Raw genomic sequence first — 17,823 nt, 5'->3', positions numbered from 1 at the left:
TATTGATCATGAATAAATGATTTTCAAATTTTTGCAGATCATTAAATGATGCCTAAATTAGAAATTGTAAACATTAAAATTGGTCTTAAAATCAGTTGAAACTATGTCCATGACCTTTAAGTCAAAATGCAAATGAACAAAAAAATGTGAAAGATAAATATAAAGTGGAAAGAGGCTACAATGTTGTGAATTATTATTTGCTACAGCCGCGGCTGATCGTCATTGTATTTCAGGATATGAATAGCAGTGTCTAAAACAATTAAATTGTGAGAGATCTAGATGAACTGAATTGAACTGAAAAACTCTATAATTACACCATCATTTACGCCCCCGGACCTTGGAGTTTAACATTTACACAAAAACTCCTAACTTTTACTTTGGCTTAACTTTCAAACGGTATACACCAGGACTTTTATACTTCAAAAATGTATTTTTTGTGGCAAGACTTTTCATTGGATACCAACAACTTTGATCTTTTGACCTTGACCTTGGAGATTTTCGTACTTAAAAAAATCAAGCTTGGTCATAACTTTAGAATGCTAGGGTCTTCGACTTTCATACTTCAAATATGTAATCCTTGTGACAAAACCTTTTATTGAATACCGAGAACTTCGTGACTCTTTGACCTTCGAGTTTGACCTACTTTTAAAAACTTCAACCTTGACCATAACTTTTGAAGGGTTAAGGCTAGGGATTCCATACTTCACATATGTGACAAAATCTAGTTAAGAAACCAACAACTTTATTCCTTCGATCCTGGAGTTTGAACTACCTTTTAAAATCTTATCCTTGACCATAACTTTTGAACAGATGGTGCGCTAAGGCTTTCATATATTTCACAACTGTATTTCTTGTGAAAAGACCCTACTTTGGGTACCAATAAAATTTAATTTGCATTAAGAAAAGTTAATTTTTCTCTGTTGCCATACGGGGGCATCGGTGTTTCACAAACACATTTTGTTCTTATTAGATAATCCTTATCTCATGGTAGTCAGAAATAAAAATTTTGTATGATTTGCAAGACATTACTGAAAAGGTGATAAAACTAGCTCTAGGAGGACGTTATACCCTTTCAACGAAAAGCTGATCCTAATATGCGATTTCTGTAAGGGGGATTCTATGCTGGAGCCACTTTTTCGTGTGGAAAATTTCACTCTTAAGGTAATTTTCTGTTGCAAAATCCTTAAACGCCAGTTCCCCAGAGGGAGGGGAATTTAAAAGGCTGAGGGTCCTTCTCAACAAGACTAGTACAGTCGCTGGCAAGAGTTTGGAAGCTGTTTCTGAAGGCAAAGATTTTAAATAAATCTACACACTCAATGGCACTCTGAATATATAGGGCTTAATTGGTTCTTTTTGGTACAAGGTCCTATAACCTTTCGATTGGGAATCTTTAATCGAAAATTGAAAAAACTTGGAGATATTAGATAGCTCATACTTAGTTTAGATATTGAATAAAGAGTTATTTTGAAGGTATATTCCTCATTCACATATGAATTATTCATCATGCAAAATATCAGATTTAATATACTTTAATCAATAAAGCAATTTAAAATTCAATATTTATGTCATTTGGTATTTTTATCCCTTAAATTTGGGAAATTTTCAATCGTGACAGGGTCCATTTATAGGACCTGGATGCAAGGGCTATTAAGCCCTGATATATAAAGAAAATAAAGAAAAAATATTTTCAAGAAAACAGGGCTATTAATTAGTTATATTAAAAAAAATATTCAACAGTCCACTGGTACTGCACACTTTATTTACAGAAGTTTAAATCACATTTACCAAATAAATTGGTTAATATCTATCGATAGATAAACTAAAAACTAAATAAATAATGCTGATTATGCCTGTTACTTTAAAAATTCATTACACGTTGAATCAGCTTAAATATGTGCACAAAATAGATAGCTCTAATCTGTATAACAACACAACCTGTGATAAACGACATCCGCATAAACAAACCTTGAGGATATGATTGGGTGGGATCTCTTGTTTTTCAAGTTTAATTCTTCCTTAAATTAGCGAAAACAGTAATAGCTGGTACATATGTACGCCTGTAAATAGAACACATTCATGAATTAAATCTTCGTGTGTACAGTACTGCATGCATGAAAACAAAGAGATTTAATCATAACTATTCATTACGTCTACTTTCATTTTTATTTATATATATTACAGTATTCAGTGAAGACATTCTCTGAAATTGGCCAACTATATACACAATGGCATCGGCATTAGGAATCAGGAAAGAATTTATCTTGAGATGGGAATTTAAAACGGATCAATCACAAAACCCTGTGGCACTGTTGACGCTATCGTCAGCATCTGGGATAGAGGCAAAGCTGGCGGATTCTCAGAGTCAATACTAAGGGAGGCAGGGAATGAAGTTGCTGAAGAGATCAAAGCTAACAGACCGATAATAAATAACAACAATTTGGTCACAAAGGCAGGAAGGCTTCCTTGTGTAACGTTTTTACAAAGTACAAATAATTATTTAATAGGTCCGCTTGGGATTCCTTCCTAAGTATCACGTTTATAATATGAATCAAACAAACTTCAACAACAATGGCACTATAACAAGAAACTGACTGAAATTCACTATGTGTATATACTTTTTCCTCGGTCCTATCTGGATAAATGATTAGCAAACAAATATAAACTTAACGACAACGAATTATAAGAAAAGAATCAACCACAATTGAATCACTAACGATCAAGCAAATAATCAAATATGAAGTTATAACACTGTAGTTGCAGACTGAGTGATTTAACCAACAATCCTGTTGTTTCCCGACACAGTCTGCAACTACCTAAAAAACACACCCTAAAAGTCACTGAGACACCTTTTATTAAAAGTCACCAAGACACTATTTTAAGTCACCAAGACACTATAGTCACTGAGACACACTATTAAGGAACTAGGTTCCTGAGCTGAGTGGTGTAACTAACAATTCTGTTGTTTCCCGACACAGCCCAAGAACCTAGTCCAGGAGGTGTTGCTCGAACGATGAGTAACGACCAAGTAACCGAAATCTTCTTGAGCGTCCGTATTTATACCTTATTCTAATTACTAATGATTGGTTGATGATTCTGGAACTCTGATTGGTTATAATATCAAGCGCTGATTGGTCAATTATACAATGATTCGATTGGTCTATTTCAAAGGCATTTCAATCCAATATGATTTTCCGTTTCATTACATTACCCACGCCTTCGAAAAAAATTATGCGTCCTCGCATAGGTTAACAAGAGTATAACAAGGTTAAAAACATTGAACTTTAAAACTGCAGTAGTATTTCCTGCTTCTCTTTCGTTTGCCATCTGCCTGAAAACTCTCCTTTTCATATGTTTCCTCGGCATCTTGAGCAATGTTTTCAGAGGAATCAGACATTGTATTTTCTGCAATGTTATTCGCTTGCAAAGGTTCTGATGTTAGGATTTGGTCTTTCATTAGCCTTATCCTGTCAGTATGAATGACTTGGTTTGCACCTCTGTATCCACAGTTTACTTTATAAGTAACATTGGAACATTTCTCAATAATATCAAATGGTCCTTGCCAATATGACGTGAATTTGGGGAGATGTACCGGTCTTACGTTTTGGGAAGTAAACGTAAACCTTGTCACCTGGCTTAAACGACTGCCAGTTTAACTTTCTATCATGGTACCACTTCTGTCGTTCTATACTCTCTTTTGTCATTTCCCTGACAACTGCATGTGCTTCTTCTAATTTTTCTTGTAACTCCCAAACCCATCTATTCTGCGGAATTCTCTTAATATCAGAATGGACCTCGTATACGATATCCAGAGGTGTAGCGACCTCTCTACCTAACATCATTTTGTTTGGAGTTGCACCCGTTGATTCGTGGACTGCTGCTCTGTATGCCATCATTACGTATGGGAGATGTTCGTCCCAATCCGTATGGTGCTCATTGACATAGGCTGATAACATGGTAGCCAGAGTTTTGTTGAATCTTTCGACTATCCCGTCCGATTGGGGTTGGTACGGGGTGGTGTGTGTTTTCTTTATATTCAAAAGCCGGCACATTTCTGTAAAAAGATTGCTTTCAAACTGGACTCCTTGATCGGAGTGAATAGTTCCAGGCACTCCAAAGCGGGCTATGACTTCTTCCACTATCACCTTAGCTACAGTTGCGGCTTCCATATTTGCCATAGGAAAACTTTCTGTCCATTTAGTAAAGTAATCCGATACGACTAGTATATATCGGTTACCATTATTGGACATGGGAAGTTCGCCTAATATATCTGTAGCAATACGTTCCATTGGTGCACCGCAAGTGACAACTTGCATCGGGGCACGTTTAGTAGTATTTGGTGATTTTCGCCTTTGGCATTTTTCACAACCAGCAATGTACAATTTAACATCTTTCTGCAATCCTGGCCAATAGTATTTGCATTTTATCTTCGCCAATGTTTTCTTTATCCCAAGATGTGCAGAAGTCCTTTCATCATGGAACTGTCCTAATACTGTTCGTCTTTCACTGTATGGCACAACAGCTTGCAGAGAAACTTTGCCATTTTCGTGCTTTTTCTTTCGGAAGAGCATTCCATCCTCTAATACCAGAGCATCCCACTGAGAACATAGAGACTTAATGAAGTTGCTTTGACCAGCAATCTCTGATGACTCCGGCTTTACACCTTTTTCAACCCATTTGATCAGTTGATTAATGTCTCTGTCATCGTTTTGTTTGGCTTTTAAAGACAATTTATCCGTAGGTGTTTCGCTACTTATGGTATTAACTATACTTTCAGAAGATGTACAACATGCTTTTCTGCAAGGTAAACGGCTGAGCGCATCTGCATTTGCATGCTTATTCCCTGGTCTGTGTTCAATGGTCATTTGAAAATTGCTCAGTGATTCAAACCATCGAGCAAGCTGGCCTTCTGGATTCTTGCTGTTCATTAGCCATTTCAAAGAACTGTGATCTGTTCTGACTAAAAACTGCTTGCCATACAAGTAGTGTTTGTAATACTTTGTAAAGTAGACAACAGCCAACAGCTCCTTTCTTGTAACGCAATATTTCCGTTCTGCTTTTGATAAGGTTCTGCTTCCAAAAGCAATTACTCTTTCTACTCCGTTTTGTGTCTGTGAAAGAACTGCCCCTATTGCTACGTCGCTAGCATCTGTATCCAAAATAAATGACTGTGTAAAGTCAGGATGGGCAAGAATTGGTGCGGAGATAAGTGCATGTCGAAGGGAGTCAAAGGATGCTTGACAATCATCTGTCCATTTGAAATTTGATCCCTTCTCAGTCAATTTGTTCAGTGGTTTTGCCTTTGCTGCGAAGTTGTGTATAAAACGTCTGTAGTAGCTGCAAAGGCCTAAAAAGCTTTTAACCTCTGTTAGATTAGTAGGCACAGACAAATTTTGTACTGCAGAAATTTTGGAAGGATCTGTGCTTACTCCTTCCTCTGATACCACATGTCCGAGAAATTCAACAGTCTTATGAAACAAGTGACACTTTCTTGCTTTCAGTTTCAGGTTAGCAGATGACAGTCTATCAAATACCTGTGTAAGATTTTCTAACATGTTGGTAAACGATGTTCCGATAACAATGATGTCATCTAGGTACACCAAACATATTTGCCATTGCAAGCCACTCAAAAGAGTTTCCATTAGCCTTTCGAAGGTTGCCGGGGCATTGCAAAGGCCAAACGGCATAACATTAAAATGGTATAAACCACGTTTAGTTGCAAATGCCGTTTTTAGTTTATCTGAGTCATCCATGCTAACTTGCCAATACCCGGAGCACAAGTCGAGGGTTGAGAACCACTTTGCTCCGGTAAGACTGTCTAACGAGTCGTCGATGCGTGGAAGTGGGTAGGCGTCTTTGACTGTAGCTGCATTTAAACGCCTGTAATCCACACAAAATCGCAAAGAACCATCTTTCTTTTTGGCTAAAACGACTCCTGATGCCCATGGACTATTCGATTTCTCTATGATTTTTCTGTCAAGCATGTCATCTAATTGCTTGTTCATCTCATCTTGTAAATGATGTGGAATTCTTCTAGGAGGTTCTTTTAGTGGGCGTGCATCCTTGGTATCAATAGTGTGTTTAACCAGTGAAGTACGTCCCAAGTCTCTGTCTGACCTCGCAAATATATCTGCATACCTAGCCAAAAACTTCTGTAATTTAGGTATTTCACCACCATTTAGATTAACTTTAGATCTCTCAAACAGATCCTGCAGATGAGATGGAAGATCTTTGCATGGCTTATTTACAGAAGAGGTTGGTTCAAAAACATTGTCAACTGAACTCAAATTCGCAATAAATGTTCCCGGATACACAGTTTGATGTTCATGGGATGGATTCATCATTCGGACTGGTATTTCTCCATCTTTTACATATCCAACTGATCTTGCTATTAATGCTTTTCCTGATTTGAGGAACTTTTCCGATGGTTCTATCATACCTAAAACTTCTTTCATGTCGAAGGATTTTGACGGCATTGAGACCTTACAATAAGTCACTATCTCACTTCTGGCAGGAACGACAATCATCTCTTTCGAGTTAATTCTAAAGCAACCGATTTTGCCAAAGAAATCAACTTTGTAAACTTTGTCGTTTACCTTAAAATACCCATTAACTATATCTATTGTACAATTGTATTTCTTCATAAAGTCGAGTCCAATGACTCCATCAAGAGAAAAATCTGCTACAATGACATCTTGGCTATAAAAACTCTCACCCAGATTAATGCAAATGCTAGTTTTTCCTTTCACAGTTAAGTCGGTCCCACATGCGGAAGAGACTATTTGATCGGTTTTGTACAAAACTGGTTTGTTTTGTATAGCCTCATAAACTTTACTTGACAGTACTGATAGTGTTGCTCCTGTGTCAACAAGCAAATTCGCTTCAATCCCCTGGATGGTAGCTTTCACGTACATTCCAGCCTCAGGGTCATTCTGGTTTACCCCAACTTGAGCTTTGTAAGACGTGATGCATTTGAATGTGTTTTGTACAGGATGTTTCTTTGTACTATATGAGTATTTCTTTTGTGATGATGCGTTTTGTTGAGTTCTATAACCTTGTGGACAGTCATATCGGAAATGATTTGGAGATCCACACAAATAGCAGCGTCTGTTGCTGGTAGCTCCAGGTTTCTTTTTGTATACAACATCCTGGGAATTCTTTGCTTTCATGTCATTAACTTCCTTACGAAGTTTTCTTATTTCATCCTTCAGCTCTACCAATATACTTGTGCTGATCTGATCAGATATGGTTTTCTTGTTTCCCTCAGTTTTCTCTGACTGCATTGGTCGTAAGTGGGTTTGTTTTTCGAACATTTTACGATCAGATTTAACAAATGCTTCCAATTCGACAGCATGTCGAATAGCATCATTGAGATTTAATGGCCTTGCTTGTTTTATTCTCAATCTCATGTCAGCATCTAGGAGGGCATCAATAAACTGTTCTTTTGCCAGTGTTTCTTGTACATCTCTTGGCGCCGTTGGGTATGCCAAGCTTGTGAGTCTTCTTATGGATTGTCCCAGTTCTGGTAAAGTTTCCGTTGCTCGTTGTCGGCGTTCTCGCAGCTGGGTCCTTTACAAGTCATTTTGATTCGAGGGTGCAAATCTCTCCTCTAATGCATTCACAAGTAAGACATAGTCATGCTTGTGTGTGTTAGGCAAATTCCCCAGTACACCCTGAGCCTGTCCTCGTAAGGAAACTGCTAAATATAAACCTTTCTCTAGATCCGTCCACTTATTCAACATGGCACATGCATCAAAATGGGAACGATAATCTAACCAGGATCCCGTACCATCAAATGTTTATATGAGTCTGTGGTTTCTTCTCTGTTGCCGTTATGATATCGGTCTCTGTATCTTGTCTACTAAAGCGACGATCCTTTCGGCGATTAGTAATGTTTGACTCTGTTGCACTTCCAGAGACTGGTGTTGACATTAAATATCCAGGTCTTTTGCCCTCATCGGAAGGAACACTACTTGTACCAAACAACATTTCATCTTCCCAAGAAACTTTTCCTATGGGATGCTTTTTCGGTTTAACATCACCGTGAAAGTCTATATCAGAAAATCTGCCTGATGCAAAACCTGAATCTTTTGATTTCGTATCTGATCGAACATCTGGGGTACTTGTTTTATTAGCACTTGTATCCTTGGCTAAACTAGCATTGTGAATGTTTAAACTGTCATTTTTCAACTCTTGTAGCTTCTGCTCTATGAACGTTATTTCTTTGTCAATGTCGTGAATGTCCGTGTCAGCCATGTTTTACAATATGCCCACAAAATGAAAACAAATAATAGATCAACAAATGATACAAAATAGATAAACGTAATATTCCTTAAACCGCTGCCACCAAATTTGTAACGTTTTTACAAAGTACAAATAATTATTTAATAGGTCCGCTTGGGATTCCTTCCTAAGTATCACGTTTATAATATGAATCAAATAAACTTCAACAACAATGGCACTATAACAAGAAACTGACTGAAATTCACTATGTGTATATACTTTTTCCTCGGTCCTATCTGGATAAATGATTAGCAAACAAATATAAACTTAACGACAACGAATTATAAGAAAAGAATCAACCACAATTGAATCACTAACGATCAAGCAAATAATCAAATATGAAGTTATAACACTGTAGTTGCAGACTGAGTGATTTAACCAACAATCCTGTTGTTTCCCGACACAGTCTGCAACTACCTAAAAAACACACCCTAAAAGTCACTGAGACACCTTTTATTAAAAGTCACCAAGACACTATTTTAAGTCACCAAGACACTATAGTCACTGAGACACACTATTAAGGAACTAGGTTCCTGAGCTGAGTGGTGTAACTAACAATTCTGTTGTTTCCCGACACAGCCCAAGAACCTAGTCCAGGAGGTGTTACTCGAACGATGAGTAAAGACCAAGTAACCGAAATCTTCTTGAGCGTCCGTATTTATACCTTATTCTAATTACTAATGATTGGTTGATGATTCTGGAACTCTGATTGGTTATAATATCAAGCGCTGATTGGTCAATTATACAATGATTCGATTGGTCTATTTCAAAGGCATTTCAATCCAATATGATTTTCCGTTTCATTACACTTGTAAATATATAATTCACTGTGCTTGTCCACGTTGGGAAAATTATGACACAGGAAGCAAGACACAGTGTCTAAATGATCTTTGCGAAACTCTTACGAGAGCTCTTGTAACTGCATGTGATAAAGGTGTTAAATCTGTTGCATTGGCTCCTATAGGTTCAGGTAAGTGAATGTTGTTTCCAGTATAGTTGGAATACATACATTAATTCCTCTTTGTTTTAATTGCCAAAGTTTCGGAAGTCTAATTTAAGTTCTAATTTCTAAGTGCAAACTATCTTTTTCAGGTAAAAAAAATTGGAATTCCAGATATGCATCTGCAGCAATGTATATAAAAGCTATACAGGAATTATTGAAATTTCTACCTGGCATGAATAATCCAATCAAAGAAATGCATTTTATTGATAAAAAAGAGGACATGGTAGAATTAGTAACAGAAACATATAAAATTGCTCGTGAGGATCCAGAGTATCTTGATGAAAAATCTGTAATAATGCGTGTGAACGATCTACAAAAATATCAAGGGCCAGCTTAATATCCCAGAGATTTTTCAACTTCATCCCATCCACTTTTGTGCCAGGACAACAGCATTTCCCATTGCCATACACAACATCTACCGTACTTTCATACCCCAGCAATTCACTTCCTGTACTCATTTACCCCAGCAATCCAACTCCTGTACCCCCATATCCAAGCAATCCAACTCCTGCACCCCCATATCCAAGCAATCCAACCCCTGCACACCCATATCCAAGCAATCCAACTCCTGTATTCTCATATCCAAGCAATCCAACTCCTGTACACCCATATCCAAGCAATTTAACTCAGTCTCAAACACCCCCACAATCCTCTGTTCATACTCCAAGAATGTCTTACTGGAAACACATTAGTTCCAGCGGAGAGACCGAAATCTTTGAGGTTAATAACCTATGTGTATTCATTTACACCGAGGACCTCACAAAAATTCAAAACGTCGACATTCTGGTGTCAACAGAAAATGCCAAAGTACCTGGAAACGGCCAACTTGCAAAAGCAATTCTCGAAAAAGCAGGAAAACCGTATCAGAAGGAGCATGCAAAACTGTTTTCAGGAAAGAAAAAACGTAACACCACCGAAGTTTTACAAACGGGTGCAGGCCATCTTGGTTTTAAAATCGTATTGCATGCCATAATTGATAAATTTCCGGATGATCTTCCCTCAGGATTTTACCATCAACAATTATGGGATACAACGCTTAAATACTAAATGCAGCAAACAAGGAAAAGGTTAAAAAGAAGAAATTGTGTTCCATTGCTTTGTCGTTATTAGGAACAGGTGAGTATATTTACTGGAAATGACCCATAAATTAAGGATCGTGTTCATTTATTTAATTACAAGTATTCTTGAGATCTGATTTTTAGCAAGGCCGAGAGCTGTTAATTTTTTTTCATAACAAGAAGATATATATTGTTGTGACCTTCAAATTAAGTTTTTCTGTTTTTTTTAACTTGTATTGAAACTACCTTGTTCTTTAAATCGATGTTGTTTGTAAGAATTTTTTAAGGGCTTGCACTTTTTTAGATAAGTTTCTTACATATATTGGGTTTTTTTTTGCATTATTAGGTTCAATTCAGAATCCACAATATCTAGCAACATATGCTACCGTTATGCTATAAGCCATTGAATGTTTCTCATCAGCAGAGAGTGTCAATTTAAAGACGATCCATATTGTCAATTTTACCGAACAAACTACGAAAGTAGTTGTCGATGTGTTTAGATCCTTCTGTTTAGGTTCAAATCACCCAAGAGACCGACAGGTAAAGAAAAAGGAGTTAAAGAAAGAGATTGCGAAAGATTTTCGTAAGGATTCATGCAAGTTTAACTCTAAAAATTATAAAAAGGTCGATTCTTGGAGATCATCTGCAAACCACAAGCAAAATATGGAATCATTTTTGGTATCCGTGCCTCCCAAAAATGCCTCTCTCGGAAAGTGTAAAGATCCCTCTTCAGATCAAAAGCCTGGATCAAAAACCTGTACAAGAAATCTTCGAATGATCAACTCGGATTCTGAAGAAAGTGAAAACGAGATTTCAGACAACCAATTTGATGGTGAACTTTCAGAGAAAGGTGCGTGCGCTGATGTAGGAGACAAAAATGATAATTTGTGCGTCATTTGTATGGACGATGAAATGACCGACCCAGTACAGTTAAAAGATTGTCAACACGAGTTCTGTCGTGAATGTATCACAGAATATTTACACCATAAATCGGCATGCCCTGTTTGCAATACGGTTTATGGGGAAATGTACGGAAATCAACCAGAAAGCGGGACTGCTATAGTATATCTGTATGATGCTTCTCTTCCGGGATACAGCTGTAAAACACTGATTATCAGTTATGAATTTCCGGATGGAAATCAGACGGTAGCCATTTTGTTTTATCTTATTCAGTTCAATATATTTTGTACTTTTACAACATATTCTTGATATAAGTATTTTTTTAATTTTGCAGTATGAATTATTCTTGATTCGAGGACAATATTCACGAAATATTTCATTCACATTTGATTTCTTTTCTGACATGAAAACCACCCTAATCCTGGAAAACCGTATCATGGCCTTTCCCGCCAAGGTTACCTTCCGGACAATGAAGAGGGACGTCTCATTCTGGGAATGCTTAAACGTGCTTTCGAACATCGTCTGATATTCACGGTTGGTTTTTCTCGAACTTCCGGTAGAGACAACGTGGTCACGTGGAACGACATCCATCACAAAACAAGGAGAGATGGAGGGCCTGAAAAGTAAACGTTAATAATTTTAATAAAACCAAACAAAAAAAATATTGAAAAAGTCAAAAACAAATGCAGACTTGACTGTTCATGAAACAAATTTTTTGTCTTTTAATGCTTCATTACTTTGTTTTTATTTCTGAATATTTATCAGAAATATTTAATTTAGATTATCTTATAGTTCGTATTTTATTGTTTCAGATTTGGTTATCCAGATCCAGAATACTTAGCAAGAGTTAGAGATGAACTGAAGGCCAAAGGAATTTCAGAGGAATGAAAACTGAGACTTTTCCTGAAATGACAATAAAGATGATGTTCTTTAGGCCATCGGTACAATTTTGTTTGTTTGCCCTTTGGAGTTCTGGCTAAAATTAGACCAACTCAAAACTTTTTTTAACATGCAGGAAACAATTTTTTCTCTCTCCAGAATATTTGCAACCCGACAACATCTATTTTGGGGTTTATTAATAAACACCACCACCCACCGCTTTTAAAAAAGATGTTGAGCATTCAGCATTTATGTTGAAAATCCATAAGAAAAAATTGCCCACCTACCTACTGACCCATTTTTTCATCCTGAGACTTGAGAGGGTAAACAAACAATATTTTCTTGAAGAAGACTTTACATGTACATTTCTCCCTAACATTATACTCCTACAATTTTGCTTCTATTAATTATTCCACAATGCTTTTTTCTAAAAAATGATATGTTTTTGTCGGTGTTGCAAAGACGCCAGTATTATTCCAACATTTTAAAATAGTCTTCTTGAGATATCAATGCCATTTTCGTTTTGTAAAATCATTCTCCATGCAATGCTCTATTCAATGAAACTGTATTTTAATATGGTCCATAAGAATACAAGAAAGGTAGATTTTCCCGAAAATCTGAGTGTAAACAGAAGTCAATGTACCCTCCATATCCGTATTTTAAAAAAAAAACGTTTCTATGCTGTAGTTTTTGTACACACACACAGAAACTAAAAACAAGTCAGGTATTTTAATAAAATCGTAGCATACAGGTAAACTTTTCAGAAGTAAAACTAATGGGTTTCATTGACTGGACCTTACTACAATGAACATTTTCTTAATCTATTTTGAATAATGCTCTCCTGTTCGTATGAATTAATTCATAGAAATGTAATGGATTGAAATGAATACTTTTATATTTAATTAATAAATAGACGTTGACATTTAATCATGAATCACACGAGTTTACAAATACAGCTGAAGCTGTAACACATATATTGGTCATATCATATCTTCAGACTTAAATACATAATTAAATATGGCTGCTAGGAAAAAATGTCAAAGGTAGCACCCTAAGAAAAGTCTTGTCACGAGGAATACACCTGTGAATGTGAAAGCTATAGCCCCACTCACTCAAAAGTTATTGTCAAGGTTGAAATTTTTGCGGACAGACAAACAGATAAGCAGACAGTTGGACAGGACAAAATCTATATACCCTTCAAAATTTCGATTACGGAGCATAGAAATGTTACTTTTCCATGAACTATGATATTAAGAAATATATTGTCTCATAAAGGGGTATTATCCGCGCCTTGCAATATGTCGGCTCAATTTAAGAATGGTAAAATTGTTTCTACTCGACCATTTCAAATATACTTTATGATTTAAAAATCTGTGTTTCTCTTTCTTTATCAATCATAAATCGGTGAAAGTATGATAGAATTATACATGTATATGGATCTTTGGTCTAAATCAGACAGGTGAAATTAAAATAGGTGAGCCATCCAGAATCCACTTCACTATCCTTTTATCCGATATTATGATAAGTGACAGTATATGGCTATTGAACTTCTGGTAAACGTTATATTCAGCACGACAGTTCAAATAAACTAAGTCTTTGTCCTATCTTTTCGTGAAATTGCATAATTTTAAAAATTTCAAAGTCATACTTTTCTTAAAAAGGAAATGGAATAATTTACTATCTAGAGTGGAATTGATACACGGAAAAACCCTGGAGTGAAGGACACATGTAATAGATTCAGCAATGCACATCACTAAAAAAATCTATTTTTATTTTGACGTACCTGTAAGCAGCCATTTATTCCGGTATAACAATTTTGTATGTGTTTCAGTAGATACATTGTAGATTAGAATAGAAAAGAAAATACATTGTAATACGAAATCAACACCATACCTGGTAAATTCAAAATTTATAACATGACATAGCAATTAATTTCACTGTAATTTAAATACATATTGGTCGCTTTTAGCATTTTTGATGACCCTATACAGATTAAAATAGACCAGTTCGACTAGTCTTTCCAAATATGAAAAATATATTTTATATGAACATGAATAGAACATTTACGTCAATAAATAATTACAGATTGTTCAAGATAATGAATTAGGTACTGACTAAATGATAATGAAACATACAGATAAGCTGTCGAAGCAACTGACTATATTTTTCTAAAACTTAAAACTACACTGTATATGCAGTTTTACTTCATATATTCAAAAGCCTGACATATTTTTTGTTATAAATTCGCACATGAAAACATAAAACAAGAGAAGAGTAAATACCAGGCTTCGGGTAATGCTAATTGTAATGGAAATGTATTGTAATGCATTACATGAACTCAAAGTAATGCTTGTAATGTGTAATGCCCAAAAATTTGCATTACATGTAATGATAATGTAATGCATTACTTCATAAAATCCAGTGTACTGGTGGCATTACATAGCATTACAAAGCTTTATTTTGTATGTACCTATTTTAAGAAATTAAAATGGACATGGATGATGGAACTTATTGTTTAGGTTATTTTTAGGTCTTTCCACCTTTCTGTGGAAAGACCTATTGATATTCTTCTGTTTATTATTCTTTTTTAGGTCTTTCCACCTTTCTGTGGAAAGACCTCTTGAAATGCTTATGTTTTTTATTATTCTATTTCTCACCTTATGTTTTGACACCGTAAGACTTATCGAAAAACTTTATAGTTCATGATACTGGATATTTAAAGTTATTCCGAAAAATGACCCCCCATGTTTTAACTTAGTCTCCTTATGCAGTTATTGCCCCTTTCACCGTAAAACTTGTTATCGCTACTCCTCCGAAACCGTAAACCGTAGAGATGCAGAACCTTCACTAACGTCTTCAACTAATTTAGGAGACTTTTCAATCTATTCATTGCAAAAGTTTTCTTTGACCCCTTCAATGAGTAACTGCCCCTGAAAGTTTATAAATTTTATAAAAAACTAAAAAATTTCAAAACGAGAAGGCGTAGAGACATGAAACAAACTGCATATGTTTCATTGACCTTTGACCTTCAAATTCATTTCATGGTCAAAGGTCAAGGTCATTCCAAATATGAGGTATAGATTTCTTTTAATAGCTCTTATATCCTTAAACATATACAATCTATCTTCTGTCTGTGATATGCACTCTTAATACTCTTTCAAGGATTTCATTCTTGTCCCCTAAGATTGACCCTTTTAAAAGTTATTGCCCCTTGTGCAAAAAACCTTGTTATCGCTACTCCTCGGAAACCATAGACCGTAGAGACACCAAATCTTCACTAATGTCTTAAGGGTCTTCAGGCCTAACTTCATTGTATAAGTGCGAAAGGATCTGATGACCCCTTATATGAGTTATTCCCCTTTAACGTCTTTGTTCTTACTATTAAACCTTATAACTTGAAAAGTATAAGTCGTAGAGGCATGGGGTCAATTTCATTGTGACCCTTGACCTTTGACCTTGAAGATTTTTTCAAGGTCAAGGTCATTTCAATTTTTTATTTTCATTTTTTAAATTTATCCTTTTAAGACAATTTTGTTTTCTTATTTATGGAATTTAATTTTAAGGAGATAAATATTAAATGAAATTGAAATTCAAAGAAGGTGGAAAGACCTCTAATTGTTCGAGAACAATTAGTCTACTAGTTTTTAGGTCTTTCCACCTTTCTGTGGAAACACCTATTGATTTCCTTCTGTTTCTTCTTTTTTATTATTTTTCCGCCGTGTGATTTTTTGTTTCAAGATTTATCGAAAAGATTTTTAGTTGATAAGAATGTACTTCGTAAAAGATTATTGCAGTTCACCCTGCGTAAATGAACCTTGACCCCTTTCAAAGTTATTGCCCCTTTCGCAAGAAATGCTTGTTATCGCTACTCCTCTGAAACCGTAAACGGTAGAGGTATGAAACCTTCACCAATGTCTTTGACTAATTAAGGGGACTCTTCAATCTTTTCATTGCAAAAGCATTCGGTGACACCTTCAATGAGTTATTGCCCCTGAAACTTTTTGCATTTTACAAACAATTAAAAATTTTCAAAACAACAAGTCGTAGAGACATGGGACCAGCTGCATATGATTCATTGACCTTTGACCTTAAAATTCATGTAAAGGTCAAAGGTCAAGGTCATTCCAAAAATGGAAAATTTAGCTCTTTTTATATCTCTTTTGTCTTTTAACATATACTTAATGTCTACACATCCTTAATATGTACTCTTAAAACTGTTTCAAAGATTTCACTCTTGTCCCCTAATATTAACCCTTTTAAAAGGTATTGCTCCTTGTGCGAAAAACCTTGTTATCACTACTCCTCCCAAACCGTAGACTGTAGAGACACCAAACCTTCACTAATGTCTTAAGGGTCATTAGGCCTAACTTCACTTTATAAGTGCTAAAGGATCTGATGACCCCTTATATGAGTTATTGCCCTTAAACTTTTTTGTATTTACTATTAAACCTTATTACTTGAAAACTACAAGTCATAGAAGCATGGGGTCAATTGCATTGTGACCCTTGACCTTTGAACTTGAACATTTTTGCAAGGTCAAAGGTCAAGGTCATTAATTTGTTTTTTTTTATTTTCATTTTTTTCTATGCTTTAAGATAGTTCTGGTTTCTTTTTCATGGAATTTAATTTTTAGGAGTCAGGTATAAAACAATTTTAAAATTCAAAGAAGGTGGAAAGACCTCTTATTGTTCTGTGAACAATAAGTCTCCTAGTTAGGTCTTTCCACCTTTCCGTGGAAAGACCTATTGAAATTGTTCTGTTTTTTATTAGGTCTTTCCACCTTTCCGTGGAAAGACCTATTGGTATTTTTCTGTTTCTTATTATTAGGTCTTTCCACCTTTCTGTGGAAAGACCTATTGAAATTGTTCTGTTTATTATTATTTTTCTTCCGCTGATTTTTTGTTTCGAGGTTTATCGAAAAGATTTTTTGTTCATCGTAAAGGTCATTGAAACGTATGGAAAGATTTGATGCCTTTACAATGAACTATGACCCTGTTTGGAGTTCTTGCCCCTTGCACGAAAAACATTGTTATCGCTACTCCTTTGAAACCGTAAATCGTAGAGATATAAAACCTTCACCAATGTCTTTGACTAATTAAGAAGACTTTTCAATCTATTCATTGTGAAAGTATTCGGAGACCCCGTCAATGAGTTATTGCCCCTGAAACTTTTTGAATTTCACAAATACTTAAAAATTTTCAAAATGAGAAGTTCCAGAGACATGAGACCATCAGCATAAGATTCATTGACCTTTGATCTTAAAATTTATGCAAAGGTCAAAGGTCAAGGTCATTCCAAAAATGAAAAATTTAGCATTTTTTAATCTTTTTTTTGTCTTTTAACATATACAATCTGTCTTTGCATCATTAGGATGTACTCTTAAAATTATTTCAAAAATTTCATTCTTGTCCCTTAATATTTACCCTATTAAAAGTTATAGCCCTTTGTGCGAAAAACCTTGGTATTGCTATTGCTCTGAAACTGTAAACCGCAGAGACATAAAACCTTCACTAATGTCTTAAGGAACTTTAGGCACACCTTTTATGTTAAAGTGCGAAAGGATCTGGTGACTCCTTGAATGAGTTACTGCCCTTAAATGCTGTTGTGCTTACCATTAAACCTTATAACTTTACAACTATAAGACATAGAGGCATGGGATTAATTACATTGTGACCCTTGACCTTTGACCTTGAATATAACATG

At 35.5% G+C, this 17,823-nt stretch overlaps 1 long non-coding RNA gene and 1 pseudogene across 1 annotated transcript; both read left to right on the top strand.

Moving 5' to 3' along the window:
* The first annotated feature begins 9,503 nt into the window (after nucleotides 1–9,503).
* On the top strand, nucleotides 9,504–11,550 carry LOC134242985 (uncharacterized; annotated as a pseudogene).
* Nucleotides 11,551–11,602: 52 nt separating this feature from the next.
* Nucleotides 11,603–13,047, top strand: LOC134242984 (uncharacterized). Its single transcript, XR_009986953.1, has 2 exons — nucleotides 11,603–11,864; nucleotides 12,054–13,047. It is a non-coding gene; the product is annotated as an uncharacterized LOC134242984 (long non-coding RNA).
* Nucleotides 13,048–17,823: the final 4,776 nt, after the last annotated feature.

This window comes from Saccostrea cucullata, unplaced genomic scaffold (genome assembly GCF_032062105.1).
Source record: "Saccostrea cucullata isolate Sc308-1 unplaced genomic scaffold, CSIRO_AGI_Scuc_v1 ctg2535, whole genome shotgun sequence".
Taxonomy (NCBI): domain Eukaryota; kingdom Metazoa; phylum Mollusca; class Bivalvia; order Ostreida; family Ostreidae; genus Saccostrea; species Saccostrea cuccullata.
Note: the sequence above shows the minus strand (reverse complement) of the source record. Positions and strands in the feature narration are given on the sequence as shown.